Here is a 20,911-nt window from a genome sequence, read left to right on the forward strand (position 1 = left end):
AGCAATAAGATCCTGCTGTGTAGCACTGGGAACTATGTCTGGTCACTTATGATGGAACATGAGAATGTGAGAAAAAAGAATGTATACATGTATGTGTGACTGGGTCTCCTTGCTGTACGGTAGAAAATTGACAGAACACTGTAAACCAGCTATAATGGAAAAAATTAAAATCGTTTAAAAAGAGGGCAAACAAAGTCATATATAAAAAGTTAAGAAAAAAAGGACAGAAGGAATGAAAGGAGAACACAACAAAAACATTAAGTACAAAACAAGAGGAGACCAACTGTAATGACTTCATCACTCAATGAAACTCAGGTTTTCAAAAATACCGAATAATTTGATGAAATAATCACAATACAGTAATTAGTGAAAAAGTTGGGTCAGAAATTATATGTAAAAAATTCCCATTCTCATTTTAAAATAAGTCTGTATGTATATGAAGAGCTAAAAAGAAACAGGCAACCATGCGTATGGGCTTGATTGTGTCTCAAGATCTGTGATTAAAGGTCTGTGATTTTGTTTACTTTGTCCTTTTCAAATGCTTCTAAATTTGCTAAAGCGAGAATGTATTATATTCATAATTGAGAAAATTAATAGGTTATGTTTTTAAAGATGGAAAGCAACAAGGATATATTGTGCAGCAAAGGGAAATACAGGCATTATTTTACAATAACTTTAAATGCAGCATAATCTATAAAAATATTGATTCACTATGCTCTACACATAAACTATTATAATATTGTAAGTTAACTATACTTCAATTTTTTTAAAGATAGAAAAAACTTAAATCCTTTTTTTTTTGTTGTTGTTGTTGTTGTTATTGTTGCTATTTCTTGGGCCGCTCCCGCGGCTTATGGAGGTTCCCAGGCTAGGGGTTGAATCGGAGCTGTAGCCACTGGCCTACACCAGAGCCACAGCAACGCGGGATCCGAGCTGTGTCTGCAACCTACACCACAGCTCACGACAACGCCGGATCGTTAACCCACTGAGCAAGGGCAGGGACCGAACCCGCAACCTTATGGTTCCTAGTCGGATTCGTTAACCACTGCGCCACGACGGGAACTCCAAGAAAAAACTTAAATCCTGAGGAACTGAAGGAGTGAAATTGAATTTTATGAAACAGGTAGGAACATCAGAAATCTGCAGAGTTGGAAGAACAGAGAAAATCAAAGCCTTGAATCTTAGTTCAGGGGTTGAATTGTTCCCTCAAAATTCCTTATGTTGAAGCCCTAACCCAGGGTACCTGTGAATGTGACCTTATTTAGACAGAAGGTTTTTACAGATATAATTAATTACATTGAGATGAGGTCACTAAGGTGAGCCGTAGTCCAAGCTGACTGGCCTAGAGGGTACATGCCTAAAAACCCACAAGGTACATGAGCTATTTGGCTATTTTAATTTCATGTTCATGGATAGAAAGCCTTCTTTTAAAAGGCTTAATGCAAAGCTTAATTTTTAAAACTTGATATATGTCATTTAGAATTTTAAGGAACAACTTGCAAAAATCACACTTTTTTTCTAAACAAACAGCTACAAAACCCAAAATGTCCCTGCATTATTTTTTCCAGTAGCTAAAGAACTTACAGAAAAAGCAAAGTTTCATTTGATACCCCATCAATATAATATGTAAGAAGCCTCGATAAAAATGTGCATCTGTAGACACAGGATACTGCTGTTTAAGAGGTCTTTTACTAAGTAATTATAATGACACAATTTTATCATTAAAGGTTAAGTATCTTTATCTGAGTAGAATCTGATCAAATTAGTCCTGCTGTAATAAGTACCATTTGTCACTATAAGAGCAAGAGGTGTTGACAGGACTTGGATGTCTCCGTGGCAACCCCAGTGTTCCATTTCTTTTTTCTGTAACCTTAGACACTAACAAGGCATAAAAGTCCAGAGGGCATAGAAGGTACTGCCTGGGTAATTTATTTACCCTTTTCTGACTTGGTCAGGCAGTGGCACATGTGAGATTCTGGAAGCATTTTATATCAGATGGGTATCTGCTCCCCATTTTGACTCTGTGGATGAATATTTTAAATGGAAATATTGTACACAAGTTTTTTATGAACAAGGAAAAACACTAATATTTAGTTGATTCATTAGCCATAAGGCAAGAGGGAAAGAGAGAGAGAACGTATGTAAACAGAATACAGATTTCTCCATTTCAGAAATGTACAAGAATAAATAGCCTTAAGAAATGCTACTTGTTCTACGAAAGTTAAGCAATTTTAATGATGTGGTGGTTATAGCCCATGTCTCAAATAAGAGCATCTGTGTAGCAGAGTACTCCATGGTGGCGAATTTGCAGCTAAGCTTGCAATGGCAGGGTTTACTAGGAGACCCCAGCCTGTGCAAAGGTCCCAGGGCTGCTGTGTTACAGAAAAACCCCCTTCAGCCTCAGAATCAGCTGGAGCTCAGTTACTAGACAGAATCATACCTGAAAACACATACACTCATTTTGAAGGCCTCCATTTGGGCCTCAATCAGTGACAAAGTTAAATTAATAATGCTACTTTATAAATGTTTCTATTAGCAATATTATTTGGCAACAAGCTGAGAGTGAAGGGTTGTGGGAACAGGTTGGGGTGACACTGGGATAAAAATGTAGAGAAATATTGCAAAGTCTTTTATTTCATTTGTTTCCCATTGCTTTCATAAATAGCAAACATCAGTTTTCCACATTAATAAGATATGAATAATATATTCCCAAAAATGTGACATTAAAATGTAATTATTCCCTATAAAAAAATCTGTAGACATGGATAACCAAACTTGGAATATTGTTCATGTGCAGAATGACATGATTCATCATTTAAAGTGCATTTCTTTTATTTCTCCACGTAGAAATTGTTGTAGTTTCAGTTGTGTCCCTTCTCCCTAAAAGTATGTTGAAGTCCTAGCCTCAGAACCTCAGAATGTGACCCTATTTGGAGACAGGGTCTTTACGGAGGTGCAAAGTTAGGACGAGGTCACTAGGTCGGTCCTGGATCCAGTACGTCCGGTGTCATCACAAAAAGGGGAAATGCGGACACAGAGGTCAGACATGCAGGGGCCGTGATGCGAAGACACGGGGAGAAGGCAGACGGGCCTGAGGACGCAAGGACACTGGCAGACACCGGTCGCTGGAAGAGGCGGGGAAGGACCCTCCCCTGCAGTTATCAGGGAGGGTATGGCCCTGCCAACACCGTGGTTTAAGACTTCCAGACTCTAGACTGTGAGTGAATACATTTCTGTTGTCTTAAACCCTGTAGTTTCGGGTAATTTGTTTAGGCAGCCACAGGAAACTAGTACAAATGGCCTTTGACTAAAGATAACACATCTATTTCCAGAATATAATGCCAGTTAAGACTCCACGTTGATGCCTTCCTACCATGTAGTAGATGACAGTGGGTCACTTCCAATGAACACGAGGGTAAAGCTAAGAAAAAACTGGAATGAAAATTCTCTTGTCCTTAAATTTCATAAACTCAAAATCAGATTACAGCAATTTTTTTTGTTTTACTAAATTCTAAAATATTTGTGTACTTCAAATCTTGTACACAAATCTATATATATAGATACGTGAACAATACATGTGTACATATGTTGTATGCATATATGTTAAATGTATGTGTTATGAATGTGTATCAGCTATACTATGTATGCATGTACATCGGTGTATATATTTTGGTACATGTGTATACATGTCTGTTTTTTTTTTTTTCTTTTTAGGGATGTACCTGCAGCATATGAAAGTTTCCAGCCTAGGGGTCAAAACGGAGCTGCAGCTAAGGCCTACACCACAGCCACAGCAACGTGGGCTCCAAGCCACATCTGCAACTTACATCACAGCATGTGGCAACACGGGATCCTTAACCCAATAAGTGAGGCTAAGGACTGAACCCGCATCCTCACCAACACTACGATGGGTTAACTCACTGAGCCCCAACAAGCACTCCTATATGTCTTTTGATAAAGGGGAGGATAAGGAAGCCAAACTTTTCAAATAAATTTAAGGTCTTCAGAAAGATCACTTTGCCTGCTGGTCAAAAACAGCTTCTCTAGCCCTTGTGGTTGGTTTTTACCTTTGTGGACACCTGTGGGCACAGGTGCTAGAGTGGGGCAAGACCAAGTGTACTCCAGGGGCAACCCTGGAAGGGAAGATGTGTCCAGAAGCAGGTCCAGCAGAGCCCCACAGAGGACAGGCTCTTGTCTGGGGCTGATTCCTCAAGGGTCACGGCTGCACGCACGGTTAATTCAAGTTGCACGGACAAGTCCATCTACAGCAGCCACGTGCGGTCTAACCTCATGAGACTGACAGACAGTTTTCTAGATCTTCTGTCACCTCTTTTTCCTCTACCTATTGGCTCCTGCACTGGCCATTCATCTACCTGGCTAGTGGTCCCTGTGTGTGCTTTCACAGATGGGAAACAGATCCGGTTATTTCTGTCCTTATTACTACTTTCTAAGATATTTAGGGAATGTGGCATTTTTAATACCTTATAAATACTTCAAGGATAACAATGGAAACAGCGTCCTTAAAGTTGAGTTTCACAATTTTGCTTTTAACTGCGGATGTCACTGAGGGGGATGGTTCTAGAAACCACGGCATAAGGATCAAGCATAGAAGACCCACACACATGTGGTTCCCGAGGCATACACTCAAAGGGATGGGGCAACAGGGAGTCAAAAAGAAGGCCTTCTCTGCTCCTGGGAGCAGCAGTGTGTCACCACAGTAAATGTGACAACCTGAAAGGCACTGCTGTGGGGCCCAAGGCCGCCCAAAAGGGAAATGTCACCATCCTCCTCCGTCTGACCCAGATGGCCATCTCAGCCCACATCTCGGATCCTTCTTCACTGGCATATGGCTAACATTTTGGAAGGAACCCACTGTGAAGGGCACGTGACCCCACTGCAGGGCTGTTCATTAAGAAGGTGCCAGTGGCAGGAAGCCTCACTGAGCCCCCCTGGCTGTCAGCCCTGGGGCCTGAGGCTGTAAGTCACTGGAGGTAACCAGCAGCCCTCGTGTTCAGTCCAGGCTCAAGGATTCCTGCAGTGAGAGGAGCAGCGGGGGACAGGGCCCGTCTCTTCCCACCAACGGCTGCGCCGGCTCCCGGAGCACGCAGAGGCTCCTGCCGGCTGGGTTAACAGGAGCCAGAGTTCCTACACCCCATCACATCTGGGGCAGGATCAGGATCACTTCCATGTCCCTAGAAGGCCAAGGTCAGGTCTCAGGTGAAGAGATGTGCCAAACACGGTGGCCCTTTGATGTGACCGTCGGGATCCTGCAGCCCTGCCCGGGGACTGCGGCTCCTGGTCCCCACGGCCGCCGGCTTGCAGCCTCGGATTTGAAATCTCCACAGTGCTGGAGACGCAGGGAAAGCAGGCAGGGGAAGATCCACTTTCCCCCAAAACGGCTCCATCCTGCAAGGATGTCCCAGCGTCTCACCCCAGGGAGCCTTTCAGATGAAACAAAAAGAAAGCTCCCAGGCTCCGGGCTGCCTGCTGGGCTAGTCCTTCCCTCTGTGAGATGCGGTGGGAGACACGACTGAATTTGGTGGGTCGCGCCTTGAGTTCCAGGAGGATGTAGCGCTCTAGGCAGACAGCCCCGACTTCCCAAAGGAACTCGCTCAGTGATGGATGAGTCAGGCGGATTTTGCTTCTGGGCAGTTCTAGCTCCCTCCCAATTATGCTTCGAACTGCACTGCCTTGCCCATCCAGAGGAGATGCTTCGCCCATCTTCCTCCTCTGCCATCTGAGTTCTGTCCCATTTGATCCGCGACAAAGGCAAATCTGCCTCCTCAATGCCTGAAATCCGCTTGAGCTCTGAGGCCCCGTCGTGAGGCGGGCTGGGCGTGCTCCTCCTCTGTCTTGCCCTCAAGTAAACACCGGACCGCAGATACAGTTGCTCTCCGTTCTCTGCAGAGGTGCTGGCCCTCAGCTGTGTGAACAACGAGGGCAGGGTCTACTTTATGACTGATTCGTAGACTGCTGTTGTGGGTCTTTTTATAGCATCTCAGACAACTCAGGACTAAATAGGGAGACAAAACTACCTCTAAATGGGATGTGGAAACATAAAATTCCCTCCAAGGCAAATATTGCTGTTGAGCGTCAGAATAGCCTAACACTTCCCCTTTCATGAAATGGCCCAATTCACGCACATATGTGCACACTCCTGCACATATGCACACACGCACACTCGCGCACACACAGACACACCCCACATCACACGATTCCCTTCCTGCAGGAAATTAAATGGAGTAAAACAAGAATGGCTTCCGGTGCCTTGGGGTTAACCAAAATGTCTGTCTTGAGAACAGGTCGTTTGAATTCAGAGGCTTGAAATCAAGTGGCTGGACTCAACATCCTTCCGGCAAGGCCGGACACTGGCAAGGCCATGCTCCCTTTGGGATGAAAGCTCAGCTGGAGGCTGGGGTCACAGCCTCCTCAGTAATTGCTCCTCCTAATGGCACATTATGCAGGGAAAACAATGTGAGCAATTTTCCTAATCAGGCCATCGAGTGGAAATAATTAAGCAAAATAACTCGGCAGCATCTCAACCGTAATTACAAAAAGCGATTCCAACATGCCCTGTGTATGCGGAGTGAGAGGACTTTGGGATTTGCATAATTATTTATTATTCTCAATAAACTTATATTGATTTTCAGCAGTACACTGGATGTCACACGAAATACCTGATTAGACAGCACACCAAGACCGTCTGGAGAGCGTACCAGTACCGAAATTATCTACAAGACCTATTCCAGCTACCAATTCTTAGATTTTCTCATAATGTTGAAAATTAGCCACAGTTATGCCCACGTGTAGACTGGGCCTCGTACAAGATGACGAAGGGTTTGACCCTGGGGTTACCTGTCTCCAGAGAGTCACGTTTCCCCACCAATGCTCTAGAGAGCTTTCTGATGACGGGACGGATCAGCAATAATGGACTACCAAGCACAGAGAGGAGAGCTTATTAGGCAGGAGGTTGGGTAAGGTTCCTCCAGAACTGGCATTTTCCAGTTCTTAGATTTAATGGCTGAGGTATAAGGTGAGATGCATCCTGGAGCCTGTACAACCCTGGCTGGAAGGATGCCCCATGAGTCCGCGGTGTCCTCTTCAGAGCTGCTGGGCTGGGAGCACAAGCTCGTTGCTAAACGATCTGTAAACTCCTAAAGGCTTTCCCATTCTCTGGGATTATGCATCAAGCCAAACAGCAAGTTTTGGTATTTTACATTGTCATCTTTGATCCTTTTTGAATTAGTTTTTGCATGAGGTTTACGTCAAGGTCCTTTTTTTTTTTTTTTTTTTTTTTTTTTTGCCTATGGATGTTCAATAGTCTAATACCATTTACTGAAAGGGGAAAAAAATCTGATCTTTCTTCTACTGAATTGCTTTTCTTTTTTACTAAACAAACAAAGAAATAAACAAAACCCATAAAACAAAAAACAACATCCTCAAAACCCTAGAGAGAAAGGGTGGGGGGGGAGAGGTGTGGGGAAGGGGTGGGTGCATGCCTGCCAGTGGGCACGCATCAGGAGCCGGCGCTGGGCCGGGCAGGGAGGTTCCCGAAGGGCAAACGGGAGGCAGGTTTTTCCACTAAATGAACAGTGGAACGACCACGTGACTGGGCAGTCCCAGGGCATTCATGACAAAGGCGTGAAATGAGGTAGCATCTCCAACTCCAACAGAGAGGAGATGGGGCCAGGTTCCTGTTGGAGATGCCATGCCTGCATGCATCACGGCCTCCCCAAGTGCCGGAAGACGAGGCGGAGTTCCACTGAATTGCTTTTGCATCTTTGTCAAAACACCTTTGGGCAGAAGCGTGTGGGTCTATTTCTGGGTTCTCTGCGATGCTCCACTGATCTATGTACTTATCCCTCCACAAAAACTATAGTTTTTAAACTCATCTTTGTGCCAATTCAAAGCCTCATCGATTATAGGCAATGTATCTAAAAATAGTCTTACAATTCAGAAATCCATAAAGATGAATTGGGAAAATGCCCCCCTTGAAATGTGTAGCTTACACAAATTACACTTAAAGTGTATTTTTCTGGCCTAAGTGCCCAGGTATAGGCCTTTGGGGGAAGAACCCAGAACTCTGATTCTCAAAACAAGGCTGCACTGAATTCTATCTGGCCAGGTATTCTGCAGCCTCGCTTCCTGCTGGCATGTAGGGGTGTGTATATATACATTTTATATTTGGAAATTTGGTGCATATTTTTAACAATTAAAATAGATTTTCTTTTATTTGCCCTTTTATAGATCTCCATATATGGCTATAGAATGATATTTAGGTTATGTGACCAAAAAAAACAAGAAATGAAACATTGTTTATTAAAAAGGAAAGAATAGCATGGTTAAACCATACATAATAAAAATGATGCTTTTATAAGACAGTAAAAAACAAAGTGAATAAACCTTGTGTAATTTTTCTTCGGGACCATGTAAATATGCTATATGATTGAAATCATGATTGAATCAGGAAAAAAAGCAAACACTACATTTTAAAATAAAATGAAACAAATTATCCTAAGTTTGTACAGGATGTTTACATAATGAATAGAATATAATTAAAGTGATTTAAACCATGCTATTGTGTCAATATATTCTGGTGGGTTATAATCTAGGAACGGCAAGGAAACCTTCAACTACATTTGTGACCTTTGTTTTTAGTATAAATATAAATGTTATTTCAATTCAATTATCAAGATATTGTGCAATATATAATTATTAATTATGTTGATATCATTAAGGACCAATATTTCCAGTGTTAGAAGAAAAAGAAATACAAAAGAAGCTAAAAATCGTAATAAATCCTAAAAGGAAATAGAAGAATAATAAAAAAAGATGGATTCCTGACGCTACGCTGAACTTGGCTCTCATTCACCCAGACGACAGGAAGCTGAGCACACCTGGGGACCAGGTGGGCCCCAAAGAGAGGGGCCGGTTCTGTGAGCTGTGCCCGGGAGGCGGGACGAGGGGTACAACTTGCGGGACGCAGTGGACGCAAGAACTCACAACCCCTTGCTTGAAAGTCACTGAGACTCCCGAGACGGCAACTGCACAGCATTAAGCCAAACACTCGGTCCTTCCGTGCGTGTGGCCAGGAAGCGGCCCCGGGTGCTCTTCTTGCTCAGGTAAGTTGTGGAATGCAGCTGCCAGTACTTCCTAGAGATTTTCACAAGCGATGGTAAAATGTAAGCTTCCAGGAAGGGGCTGTACTGTTTTTCAAGTGGATTTGACTCTGTGTGTGTGTGTGTGTGTGTGTGTGTGTGTGTGTGTGTGTGTGTTGTGACTGTACTTTGCAAAATACTCTTACAACCATTTCAGATAGACTGTGTACCTATAACAGGTAGTACCTAAAGACATAACAGATGAATTACATTTGACTAAAAATCTAGGTATTTATTTTCAGAATTCCTGAAAATGATCAAATTCAAACTTAGGAAAAATGTGCATCTTCTGGCCCCTTTTGATAGTAAGCAGACGACATTTCATGAGGCACTAGATGTCGGTGGAAAGGCAGCCTGGTGGAGTGGCTCTTCACGGCTTTAACCCTGCACACGGCAGAAACCGACGCCCTAATTCACACATGTCTGTGACTTTTTCTCCTAGAAGGTGGCAACAGAACAGCATGCTCTAATAAAACCAGTATGTTCTGATAACGCTTTACCAGCTGAAAGGGAGGTATCCTGAAATAGCTTTTCTCTTTCACAGTCACCATGTGGACAAGCACCAGCCCTGTTTCCCATGCATTAGCTGTATTTAGGCAAATTGCTTAAACTCCCTGGGCATCAATTTGTAAATTTCAAAGATGGAGCTGGGATATTATACCCGCATCACGGAGAGGCTGTGAAAATCAAGTGAGAACACAGGCACGAAAGCACCCATCAGGTCCACGCAGACAGCAAGTGCCCCAGTAACTCGTGATGAGGTTATTATTAGCTTCACCCGCACACACACCAGCAGTGTGGGGTCAGAACGCAGCAGACTCCTTGTCAAAGGGCCATGTGAGAAGAGACTGCCAGTCCAGACCAGGCCTGGATCAGACTGTGCGCTCACCACGCAGATGGACGCGTGCTCGGTCAGAAAGGTTCAGCTGGAGGTGGCACACGCTGGAGTTCCCGTCATGGCTCAGAGGTAAGGAAACCGACCGGTATCCATGAGGACACATTCGATCCCTGACCTCACCCAGTGGGTTAAGTATCTGGTGCTGGCATGAGCTGAGGTGTAGGTCGCAGATGCAGCTTGGATCCCGCTTTGCCATGGCTATGGTGTAGGCTGGCAGGTGCAGCTCTGATTCGACCCCTAGCATGTGGACTTTCATATGCTTCAGGTGTGGCCCTAAAAGGCCAAAAAAAAAAGTAGGACACATTAAGCAGAGGCTGTCGAGATGAAAGCAGGACCAGTGAAACTTCAGGGGTCTGGACAGAAAGGGTTCAGTCCTGAGTCCTTCATACACAGGTGTGGGGAACCGCAGACACATGCTGGCTGAGTCCGGAGCCCCTGGACCTCCTCAAGCACAGCCTCTCTTTCTGCAGCCTGTCCCACGCAGGCATCAGGCAGGCCAGAGGCTGGAGCAATTCGCGTCCTGCTGTTGCTGAGTCCTGGGAGAAGGGGTCTTAATACCCCAGCCTTTCAAGGTCTCCTCTGATGAACAGGCAGGAGGAGGTGAGAGGGGGGAGGCCCCACCCCTGTTGTCAGCAAGGACCCCTGCCCTCTTTACACCCGTGATCCAGGAGGGCCCTCGCCCAGCACCAGCCTTTGATACACACACTTGCTCCCTGTGACCATGTGAGTGCCCAGCAGGCCACCTCCTTGACAAGCTCAAAGCTTAGGAATGCCGGCTAAGATGGCGATGGTAAAATGGATGTCCAGTTTAAGGAAAACCATATTAAATATCAAAAAAGAAGCTCTGTTTGACTCTAAGGTAACTGGGCTGCAGGGTGGAAGTCTGAAAAGCTAAGTTGTTGGGGCAGGTGGCTGCCACACCCATGACCTGAGAGGCCAGGATGTGACTGGCAGCCCAAATCCCAGTCTTTTGAAACTCTGATTCATTGTTCAGCCCAGTGACTGTTCTCACACATGGAGCTCTCCATGGAGTATAAGCCAGGGGTTACAGCAACTGTTAAAGGCTCTGGAGTCCAAAAGACCTGGGTTTGAGTCCTGGCTGTGTGACACTGAGCAACCGACTTAACCTCTCTGAGCCTCAATGGCACCCTATGAAACAGGAACTGCCACATAAACCTGGAAGGAAGACAGTGAGTTGACGGGTGAAGTCGGTTTTGAACAACACCTGGCAGATATGATATTAGCTATTCCTATTGTTAAGAGAGTTTACTTCTCAGTGACTGCTGTCTTCTCCAGACGGTAGGTCCAGAGGCTACAGGCTGTGGATACAACTGAATAATCTCATCGCCACAGGAAGGACACACTGAGAGGCACCAAAAGGATTTTATGGAGTGAACTGCTTTCTCTTTAAATAGAGAAAGGTGATTCCTAACACATTGTTGGGTTAAAAAGTCGACTGTAAAATGGTAGATACTGTGTAACTCCTCCAAGCACATGTATGAAGATGTCCACGTGCAGAACTTTTACACACATTTACACGCGAAGGTGAAAAAACAGGTCCAGACAGAGAGACCAAAATGGCCGTCTCAGCCTGGGGGCATCAGAAGGATTTTCTTTCACTTTGTACTTTACTAATCTTGCACCTGCTAGTTTTTCCAAGCAGGGCAGGTACTACTTATGTATTAAATATCTGTCAACAAGTAAAATGTGATTTAGAAGCTGAGTTATTTTTGATTAAGGCCTAGACTCCCCCAGTGACATACATACTCTTTCACGGAAGAAACCAGACACGATCTATGAATCCTTACTTTTCCCACCACTCTGTGTGTGTGTGTGTGTGTATCTGTGTGTAAGAGAGAGAGAGAGAGAGGGAGTGTGCGTGTGTGTGTGTGTATGAAGCAAATGCACATAAAATAGCAGGCGGAGCATAATTCCTTCTCCTGTAATCTCATAGACAGTGAAATGCTGAGCTGAATCAGCACTGCCAATTTCTTAGTTTTTCTCTTTTCTTTTCATCTGCTCACCACCCGCAGGCTGTGCGGTGCTGCTGACTATAGGAATCCGTGTCAACCACAGGAAGACTGCAGATCTTCTGAGTACTGGCCAACTTAGGTACTTCACTTAATCAACGTACTAGACCAGCATAAAATGCTAGTTCATTCCCCAACAAAAATTTTGAACAGGGTCTTAATGAAAACTTGTATTGCTCTGGGCATGAATCCATATACTGTTCCTTGCTTGGTCTACGGATGTACACCGTAAAGCTGCTGAAAATCCTTTCTTGATTCCAGCAACATTTCAAATCCAGCGACACTGTAGCATCTCCTGGTTAAGGAGAAGGTTCCCACGGCCTTCGTGTAAGGGAGAGAGTGGAACTGCAGATGGTCACGAGGCTCCGCTCTGGGGCTTGTGTCTGCATCGGGGTCCTGCTGGGGAAGCCAGCTGCCCGGGGTCCACTCCTCACTGCTCAGTGCTTCCACGACCACCATAAAACCCAGCTTTATGTCATGGCCTGATGGCCAAATGGAATTCACCATTATTTCTGAAACGTAAAATCCCATTAGCCATCTATGACTTTGAGCCAATATACTTCCACTGGCAAACTTAAGAACAAGGAAATAAGTGCACTGTCGCAATAACAAACCCTCACGGACGGAGGATGGGTATGCCTTCCTCTGGTCTTCCGTCAGCCCTACCAGTGCAGGGTTTACAGGTGACGACAGCATGGAACACGTTCCAGGTCTAATCATTCTATAGGCTTTACAGTGGCCCTACCTCATACTTACATTCCTATTCCCTTTACAAAGTTGACAAACAGGCATTTGTATTATGCCTAACATTTGCCTTGAGAATTTAGAAGAAGTAGGAGGAGGAAAAACACTTAAATAACTTGATTTGGGCAATTGAGGATTTCCTTAAGATAAGAAATAATGTGCTTTACAAGAGAAAAACTACTGCTGCTTCTTTTCTTTTTTTTCCCATCTTGCCTTTGCAATATCAACAGAGACCACCCCTTTTTTCCCCCTCAACTTTAAAATATGCTAAAACATTAATTACTGGGAGGACCAGTAATTAAAGTGGGGACTCGGGATACTAGATTGTGGTCAACCGATCACTGTCCCCTCCCTTCACCAGCCTTGCATTGACTAAAGGACACTTTTCTCAGTGCCACCAATGCTGGACTTCAGCAGGTGACCCTCAGCCAAGAACATGTGAGCAGAGGCTTTCACTGTGCTCGCCTGGCTTGGCACGCTTCTGATGCAGCTGTGAGCTACCCCAGAAAACCCACCCCACATACCTGCTGGTCCAAGGGGGAGGAGGATCAGTGGAGCCCACCTGGCCCAATCGGGTACCCAGAGACAAACCCGGTCCAGCCCAACATGGCTGAGGTCAGCCAATATCCAGCCAGCCAGGAAACTCAAGAGCAAGAGAGATAAATGGTTTTTAAATTTCAGGAACTATCTGTTACACTGCATTATCACAAATGTAGCTGACTACTACACAATCTTACTAAAACATACCGAGTTATAGCAGCATACGCTCAAAGACTGAACAGGAATTGAAGCAGTCGTCTGCCACTGATGCTCTCATTTGGTAGATGACACTATTGAAGCTCAAAATCTCTAACTTGCTCCAAGGTACACAAGAGGAGAATGGGCTCAGGTCTCCTGATCCCCGGTGCCTTTCCTGACTGAGCAAAGGCAGATTCTGGATTAGCATGGGTCTTCGTTACGAGCCCTGGGTTGTACTGTCCAGCTCCCCGATTTAAGTGCACGCCCCTCTGTCCACTCTCCTCCCGCCCTCCCTCCCTGCTTCTCCATCATCCTCTATACTTGTTCTCAGAGTGTGCTGTGATTTCTACTCAGTAACCCCTTCAGCCCTTGTGAGGAAGCTCAGCTCACTCTGGGGTTACACGAGGAGGTCTGTTCTAAGATTGGTGATTTTAGCAAGTCGGATTCTGGTTTGTTTCGTTATTCCCAAAATCACTTTCCAAATCTCACACTTAATTCCTAGGACCCCAGACATTCATAGCTCTATGGGGTCGTGAGGTTACTTCACCCCAGTTTATCTTGAGTGGATTTTAAAGGAGAAGGAGAATTCTTTCTTTCTTTCTTTTTAGGGCCACACCTGCTGCACCAGGCTAGGTATCAAATTGGAGCTGCGGCTGCCAGCCTACACCACAGACACATCAACTTGAGACCCAAGCCACATCTGCAACCTACACTGCTGCTCACGTCAACACTGGATCCTTAACCCACTGAGAGGGGCCAGGGATCGAACCCACCTCCTCGTGGATTCTAGTTGATTTTGTTACCACTGAGCCACAGCAGGAACTCCCTAGAGGAGGGGGAGAGTTCTCAATACGTCTGAAGCTTGAAGCAAAGTGGCTCCACGTTGGTAAAAGCCTAACACAAACAGATTTTCCTTTTGTTACGTACAGTGGTAGTGAAAGTCCTCGACACCACAGCCGCTTCTTTCCCCACTGCTTTGAAAATGCCATCCTTGCACACTTTCCCATCTCCTGCCCAGATTCGCCCTGATCAATTCATTACTCTCTGTAGGGCTGGAGCTTACGGTCAGGACCTTTAAGAATCTCCTCAAGGCTCCTCCAAATAAGTGCCACTTCTCTTAAAAACATACTCAGTGCAGCTCAAGTTTTACTCTGCACATGATGTCCCACCTCCTAAAATGCCTTCTGGGAGCTCTTCTGACCTGTGCCTGAACCAAAGCCGCAGCGTCCGCTGCTCCCTGGGACCAGCTCCCGCTCCTGATTTTGACCAACCCAGGTGCGCTGACCCTCAGCAGGTTCATCCCACTATCTCATCGGCTCAGGACTCCACACTCACCTCCGGCCCATCTCTTTGTTCTGTGCATGGATTCTTTCCTTTCTATTTTTTGATGAGTGTCCCAAATCCCACTTTCAACTTGAAGCATCTCCCAAATAAAGACAGCATACACCGCACTAAACATTGACGTGACTAGGTTTAGTTTTCCATCAGTAGCCTTCAGATTTACAATATTATTAGTTCAGGAGCCAAATGGAGAGGGTGGAAAGTCCTTTTCTGTAACAGCAAGGGAGTCTTGGGAAATTTCTCGAACATCGGGTGCCTCCCAATAAATGGGCACACAAATGTCACGGCACTATCTGAAAATTATTAGAGATAACAGGATGCAAGATAGGGTGTCCTCGAATAGTGCTATATTTTCAAAAAGTGATCAGGATGCAACACGCTCTTGAATTTGCTCATTATGAATGGTGTCTTTCTGGCACAATCTCCCCACCTGTCTACTTTGGAACTGTCTTAGAAAGCACGCAGCGTAGGCAGCTTCCTTGAGATGCCAGCCTCAACTGAGCAGGCTCTTCCTGACTGGCATGCTCCATACTGAAGTTCTCAGCACCCAGTTTCTTCAACAGGACTTTGAAAGTCTTAGGAATTTGTATTTTCACTCCTAAATACAATATCCAAGGTAAGACTTCCAGGTTTCTTAAGGATCGTACAGATGCCTACCTCGTGATGGAACCAAACGTATTCCTTCTGTGGTAGTCAGCAGTGTCATCTCCTTTGGGCAGAAAACCATAGAATTGGCCTTTTCCAGTTCTGAGACACAGTGGCTGAGGTATGCGGTGAGAGGCGTCCTGAGTCTCGCCATACAACCCTGGCTGGAAGGACGCCCCATGAACCAGCTGTTTCCTGTTCAGAGACGCTGGGTTTGGAGCACAAGCTAGTTGCTAGATGATAAACTCCTTTCAGGCTTTCACAGTGCATGGTTTTTGTTTGCTTTAATTGGGACTATGCATCAAACCAAACAGCAAATTTTACAATTTTACATTTAAGGCTGTGATCCCTTTTGAGTTAATTTTTGTGGGAGATACAAGGTTTAGGTCAAGGTCCATGTTTTCCCCCCTATGGATGTCCAATTGCTCTAGTACCAATGACCGAAAAGAAAAAAAAAAAAAAAAGCCGATCTTTCCTCCACTGAATTGCTTTTGCATCTTTGTCAAAAATGAGATTCAACTTGTAACGTGGTCAAAATTTATTCCGGCCATTGTAAACCATGCACCGCACTCATTTGCTTTTCTTGGGCCAGGTGTACTTTTTCTCAAGGGCAGCACTGAAGGGAATGGCTACTGGTTATTGCAACCCACCATCCACTATATTGCCAAGGGGCCCAGGGTGCTCAAGAGAGGATCCGGGAGTTGGGTGTGACAGCCAGGGAAGCCCTGTGTGTGCTAAGGATTTCCACCCACAGCATCAGAGATTGGCCAGCATTCCTTGGCCTGGGTGCCCTGAGGAGCAAACCCTCTTTGTCGGATCCCATGCCATGGCCTTAGCAGAGCCCAGTGTTGCTGGCTCCCCATGCAGCAGGGATGACACGGTGCCTAGGCAGTTAGAGGCACCTCCCGGTGTCTCCTCCTCTGTGAGCTGGACAGCTGCCTGGCAGGGGCTCCTCCTTTTCTGTCAGCCCTTGTGCTCCAGTGTTACACTTAGTCCTTTGTGCTCAGGCAGGGGCGCAGTACGCTGATGGGATCCTATTCTAAAGCAGTCTCGGCAGACACTTAAGAGACCCGGTGTGACCCTTCTTCCCTGGGCTGGAGGAATCTGGTGAAGGCTGGACAGGTAGGTAAATGAAGCCCCACTCTCTCAATGAGGGGGGTCTCACACCTGAGAGGGGCCCATTGTGGATGGCACAAGAGATCTTAGCACTGCCAGTGCCGAATCTAAGACCTGCCGTCTCTTTCCAAAATCCTTATTTCCTATTTTTGTTTCTAATGGTCTAGGACAAGTAAAGACCAGAACAATATAAGATATGTTTACAGTACGTTCCACAGCCTGTGGGATCCCCGTTCTTGACTTGCTGGGCACAAACACTGCTCCACGTATTTTAAACGTAAAGATCACGAACCACCAGGGTTCCCGTCATGGCTCAGCAGTAACAAACCGACTACTATCCATGCCGACGCGGGTTTTGATCCCCGGCCTCGTTCAGTGGGTTAAGGATCCGGCACTGCCTTGAGCTGTGCTGTAGGTCACAGATGCAGCTCGGATCTGGCGTGGCCGTGGCTGTGGCGCAGGCCGGCAACTACAGCTCCGATTGGACCCCTAGCCTGGGAGCTTCCACCTGCTGCAGGGCAGCTCTAAAAAGCAAGGCAAAAGAAGAGAAGATCATACCCCCCCCCCCCAAGGCTGCAGTAAACAAAAAGTAACCTGTGAGGGGAAAAAAGCTGCTCAAACTGAGAAACATATTTGAGACATGTCAGAGCAACTACCTGGGAAGACTGGTTCTCCCATAGGTTCATCCCAAAGGCCACGGCGGGTTCCCCTTTCTTTGTCTTTCTAGTAAAAACCACAGTCCGTCATGTAACGTATCTCGTCACTGCGTTTCTCACTTGAACGCAATAGCTGGTGCTTTCAGAAGAAATAATCCTCTTTGAAAGCGTCCCCACGTTTTTGCTGGTGTTCACGTCCCCCCCGCCCCCATCAGACAACCTACTTGTGAAGAGGTCCGTTCCCACGGAGCAGAGCTGCTTCTCAGGCAGATGTGTGCTGCTTGTCTCAACCCACCACAAACAGACTTGGAATTTTTGAGAGGAAAAAAAAGTCAAAAGTGTATATTTTTCTGGGGTTGCTTTCATCTTGAAATTTCATTTGCTTCACCAAAGGGCATTTTCGATCCCAGAGACATTCAGCCCTGCAGCTACTGGAATACTGGCACCATACACTGGCAAGTTTCTTGAAAATCTCAAGCAGAACAGAGTACGAGGGCCAAGCGCCTTCATTCTATCCACACAGACATCAACGGTGTCTGTTTATTCTGCAAACATAAAGCCTGCTTCTCTCCTCGGAGGGCTGTGCTCCGGCAAGGATTCTAAAGTGCAGGTCTCCCCGTTCTGTCTCTGTGCCCCTTCTGCCTGGGCTTCCTATGGCTCCTCTGAGGCCTTACCTCAGGCTAGCTTAAAGCTGCACAAGTTTATGGTCTTAGGACGTCAGGAGTCGAACACGAGTCTCCCTGGGAGCTAGGAACCAGCTGAGGAGGGCTGTGTCGTTCTGAAGTCTCCGAAGGAGAAATGGGGGAGTTTTAAAATGTGTTTGTTACTGTTGATTCACAGTGTTCTGTCAATTACTGCCACACAGCAACGTGACCCAGCTATACGTACATATATACATTTGTTGTTGTTGTTTTGCTTTTTAGGGCCACACCCACGGCACATGGAAGGACCCAAGCTAGGGGTTGAATTGGAGCTACAGCTGCCGGCCTACACCACAGCCACAGCAACACCGGGTCCCTGACCCACTGAGCAAGGCCAGGGACTGAACACGCATCCTCATGGATGCTAGTCGGATTCGCTTCTGCTGTGCCATCATGGGACCTTCCCTCATGTTCCATCATAAGAGACAGGCTGGAGCTCCCTGTGCTGTACAGCAGGACCTCATTGCTTATCCAGCCTAAATGGAATCGTTTGCATCTACTAACCACAGACTATTTTGTTTGCTTGTCTGCCTTTTTTAGCTCCTAGAGGCCGCCTGGCTTTCATAGTGTGTGGGCTTTCCTTCATCTTTGAATGCAGCACCAACACTTCTTTCTGACAAATCTGGGGCCCCATCTCTCTGTGACCACAACTGGGAAGGGCTTTCTGCTTGGAAGGACGTGTGTGATTAAATGGGCCCATCTGGATCATCTAGGATAACCTCCCATCTCAAGAGCACGTAACTGCATCTAATGTAACTTCAATTTCTCTTTGCCAAGTGCTATAACATAGTCCCAGGATTTGTGAATTAGGATTTGGGTATCTCTGAGAGGCCACTGTCTGGTCCACCACAGTATCTTTACACATTTTTGGAAAGTGATTGCCTTTCCAAAACACTGCCCCACCTGTGAAAATCATGTATCCCACAAGGGCAGACATAGACTCATGACACTAATTTGTACCCTCATAGTCTCATAAATCAGAGGTGAAAACATCTGGAAGAAGAAAACATCAAGTATCACGTTCCCTTTTTTTGGAATCAAACTACAGTCTCCTCTGCTGCTGATGTTCAGGTGTGGCCAAAAGTGATCTCACAACCTAGCAGGGATGTCTTCTCTAACGCTAGATACTAAATAGTAATTGAACAGATTGTTTTCAGAGACGGTTTTATCAAAATACATAAGCTTACGCCTATATTCTTCTGTTAGTAGTTTTTTGTTGAAGACACAAAGACAAGAAAACCTTTAAATTAAAGTAGTCAGAAGAGCTAAAAATCTAACCTATCTTCCTTCCTACCCAACCTTGATTAAAGTTCTTTGATTTTGAAAAAAAAGGTTTGAAATTTTGAAGTAAAGATTACGCTTACCTCTCTGATAGGAATTCTCACAATTATATATTTGATTTAAGCCTATTTTATTAACTCCCTAAATCACAATAGTTTTCTTTTTTGTTGGTGGTGGTTTTTTTAAATCATTTATTTATATATTTTTTATCTACTGTACAGCATGGTGGCCCAGTTGCACATACACGTACACATTCTTTTTTCTCACATTAAGTGTTCCATAATAAGTGACTAGTGCTACACAGCAGGATCCCATTGTGAACCCATCCCGAAGGCGACATTCTGCATCTATTTACCCCAAGCTCCCAATCCCTCCCAGTCCCTCCCCTTCCCTCTTGGCAACCACAAGTCTGTTCTCCAAGTCCATGATTTTCTTTTCTTTGGAAAGTTTCCTTGGTGCTATATATTAGATTTCAGATATAAGGGATATCATATGGTATCTGTCTTTCCTGTGGTTTTGTTTTGTTTTGTTTTGCTTTTTAGGGCTGCACCCACAGCATATGCAAGTTTTCAGGCTAGGGGTGAATCGGAGCTGCAACTGCCAGCCTTCGCCACAGCCACAGCAATGCCAGATCTGAGCTGCGTCTGAGACCTATACCACAGCTCATGGCAACACCAGATCCCCGACCCACTGAGCAGGGCCAGGGACCGAACATGCATCCTCATGGATACTAGTGGGATTCACTTTCTTTGAGCCACAACAGGAACTCCCTAAATCACCATAGTTTTAATGTCCACTGACAGATGAATGGATTAAGAAGATGTGATACATATATACAATGGAATATTACTCAGCATAAAAAAGAATGAAATAGTGCCATTTAAAGAGCAACATGGATGCAACTAGAGATTATCATACTAAGTGAAGTAAGAGAAAGATAAATACCATATGATATCACTTACATGTGGACTCTAAAACATGGTACAAAGGAACCTATCTACAAAACAGAAACAGACTTCACAGACATAGAAAATAGACTCATGGTTGCCAAGGTAACGGGGAGTGGGATGGATGGGGAGTTTGGGGTTAGTAGATGCAAACTATTAAATTTAGAATGGATAAGCAATGAGGTCCACTGTACAGCACAGGGAACCACATCCAATCTCTTAGGATAGACCTTAATGGAAGATAATATGAGAAAAAGAATGTGTGTGTGTGTGTGTGTGTGTGTATATATGACTAGATCATTTTGCTACAGAGCATAAATTGGCACAACATTATAAATCGACTATAATTTAAGTGAAGTAAGTCAGAAAGAGAAAGATAAATACCATATGACGTCACTTTTATCTGGAATCTAGTATACGGCACAAATGAACCTTTCCACAGAAAAGAAAATCATGGAGTTCCCGTCGTGGCGCAGTGGTTAACGAATCCGACTAGGGACCATGAGGTTGCGGGTTCGGTCCCTGCCCTTGCTCAGTGGGTTAACGATCCGGCGTTGCCGTGAGCTGTGGTGTAGGTTGCAGACGCGGCTCGGATCCCGCGTTGCTGTGGCTCTGGCGTAGGCCGGTGGCTACAGCTCCGATTCGACCCCTAGCCT

The 20,911-nt window shown here is 45.3% G+C and overlaps 1 protein-coding gene and 1 long non-coding RNA gene across 2 annotated transcripts in view; one reads left to right on the forward strand and one right to left on the reverse strand.

The window, feature by feature from the left end:
* The window catches only part of DSCAM (DS cell adhesion molecule), a 725,315-nt gene that overhangs the window by 385,980 nt on the left and 318,424 nt on the right, over positions 1 to 20,911 (reverse strand).
* Positions 7,297 to 18,652, forward strand: LOC110256552. Its single transcript, XR_002338182.1, has 3 exons — positions 7,297 to 10,125; positions 12,090 to 12,168; positions 18,568 to 18,652. It is a non-coding gene; the product is annotated as an uncharacterized LOC110256552 (long non-coding RNA).

This window comes from Sus scrofa, chromosome 13 (genome assembly GCF_000003025.6).
Source record: "Sus scrofa isolate TJ Tabasco breed Duroc chromosome 13, Sscrofa11.1, whole genome shotgun sequence".
Lineage (NCBI taxonomy): Eukaryota > Metazoa > Chordata > Mammalia > Artiodactyla > Suidae > Sus > Sus scrofa.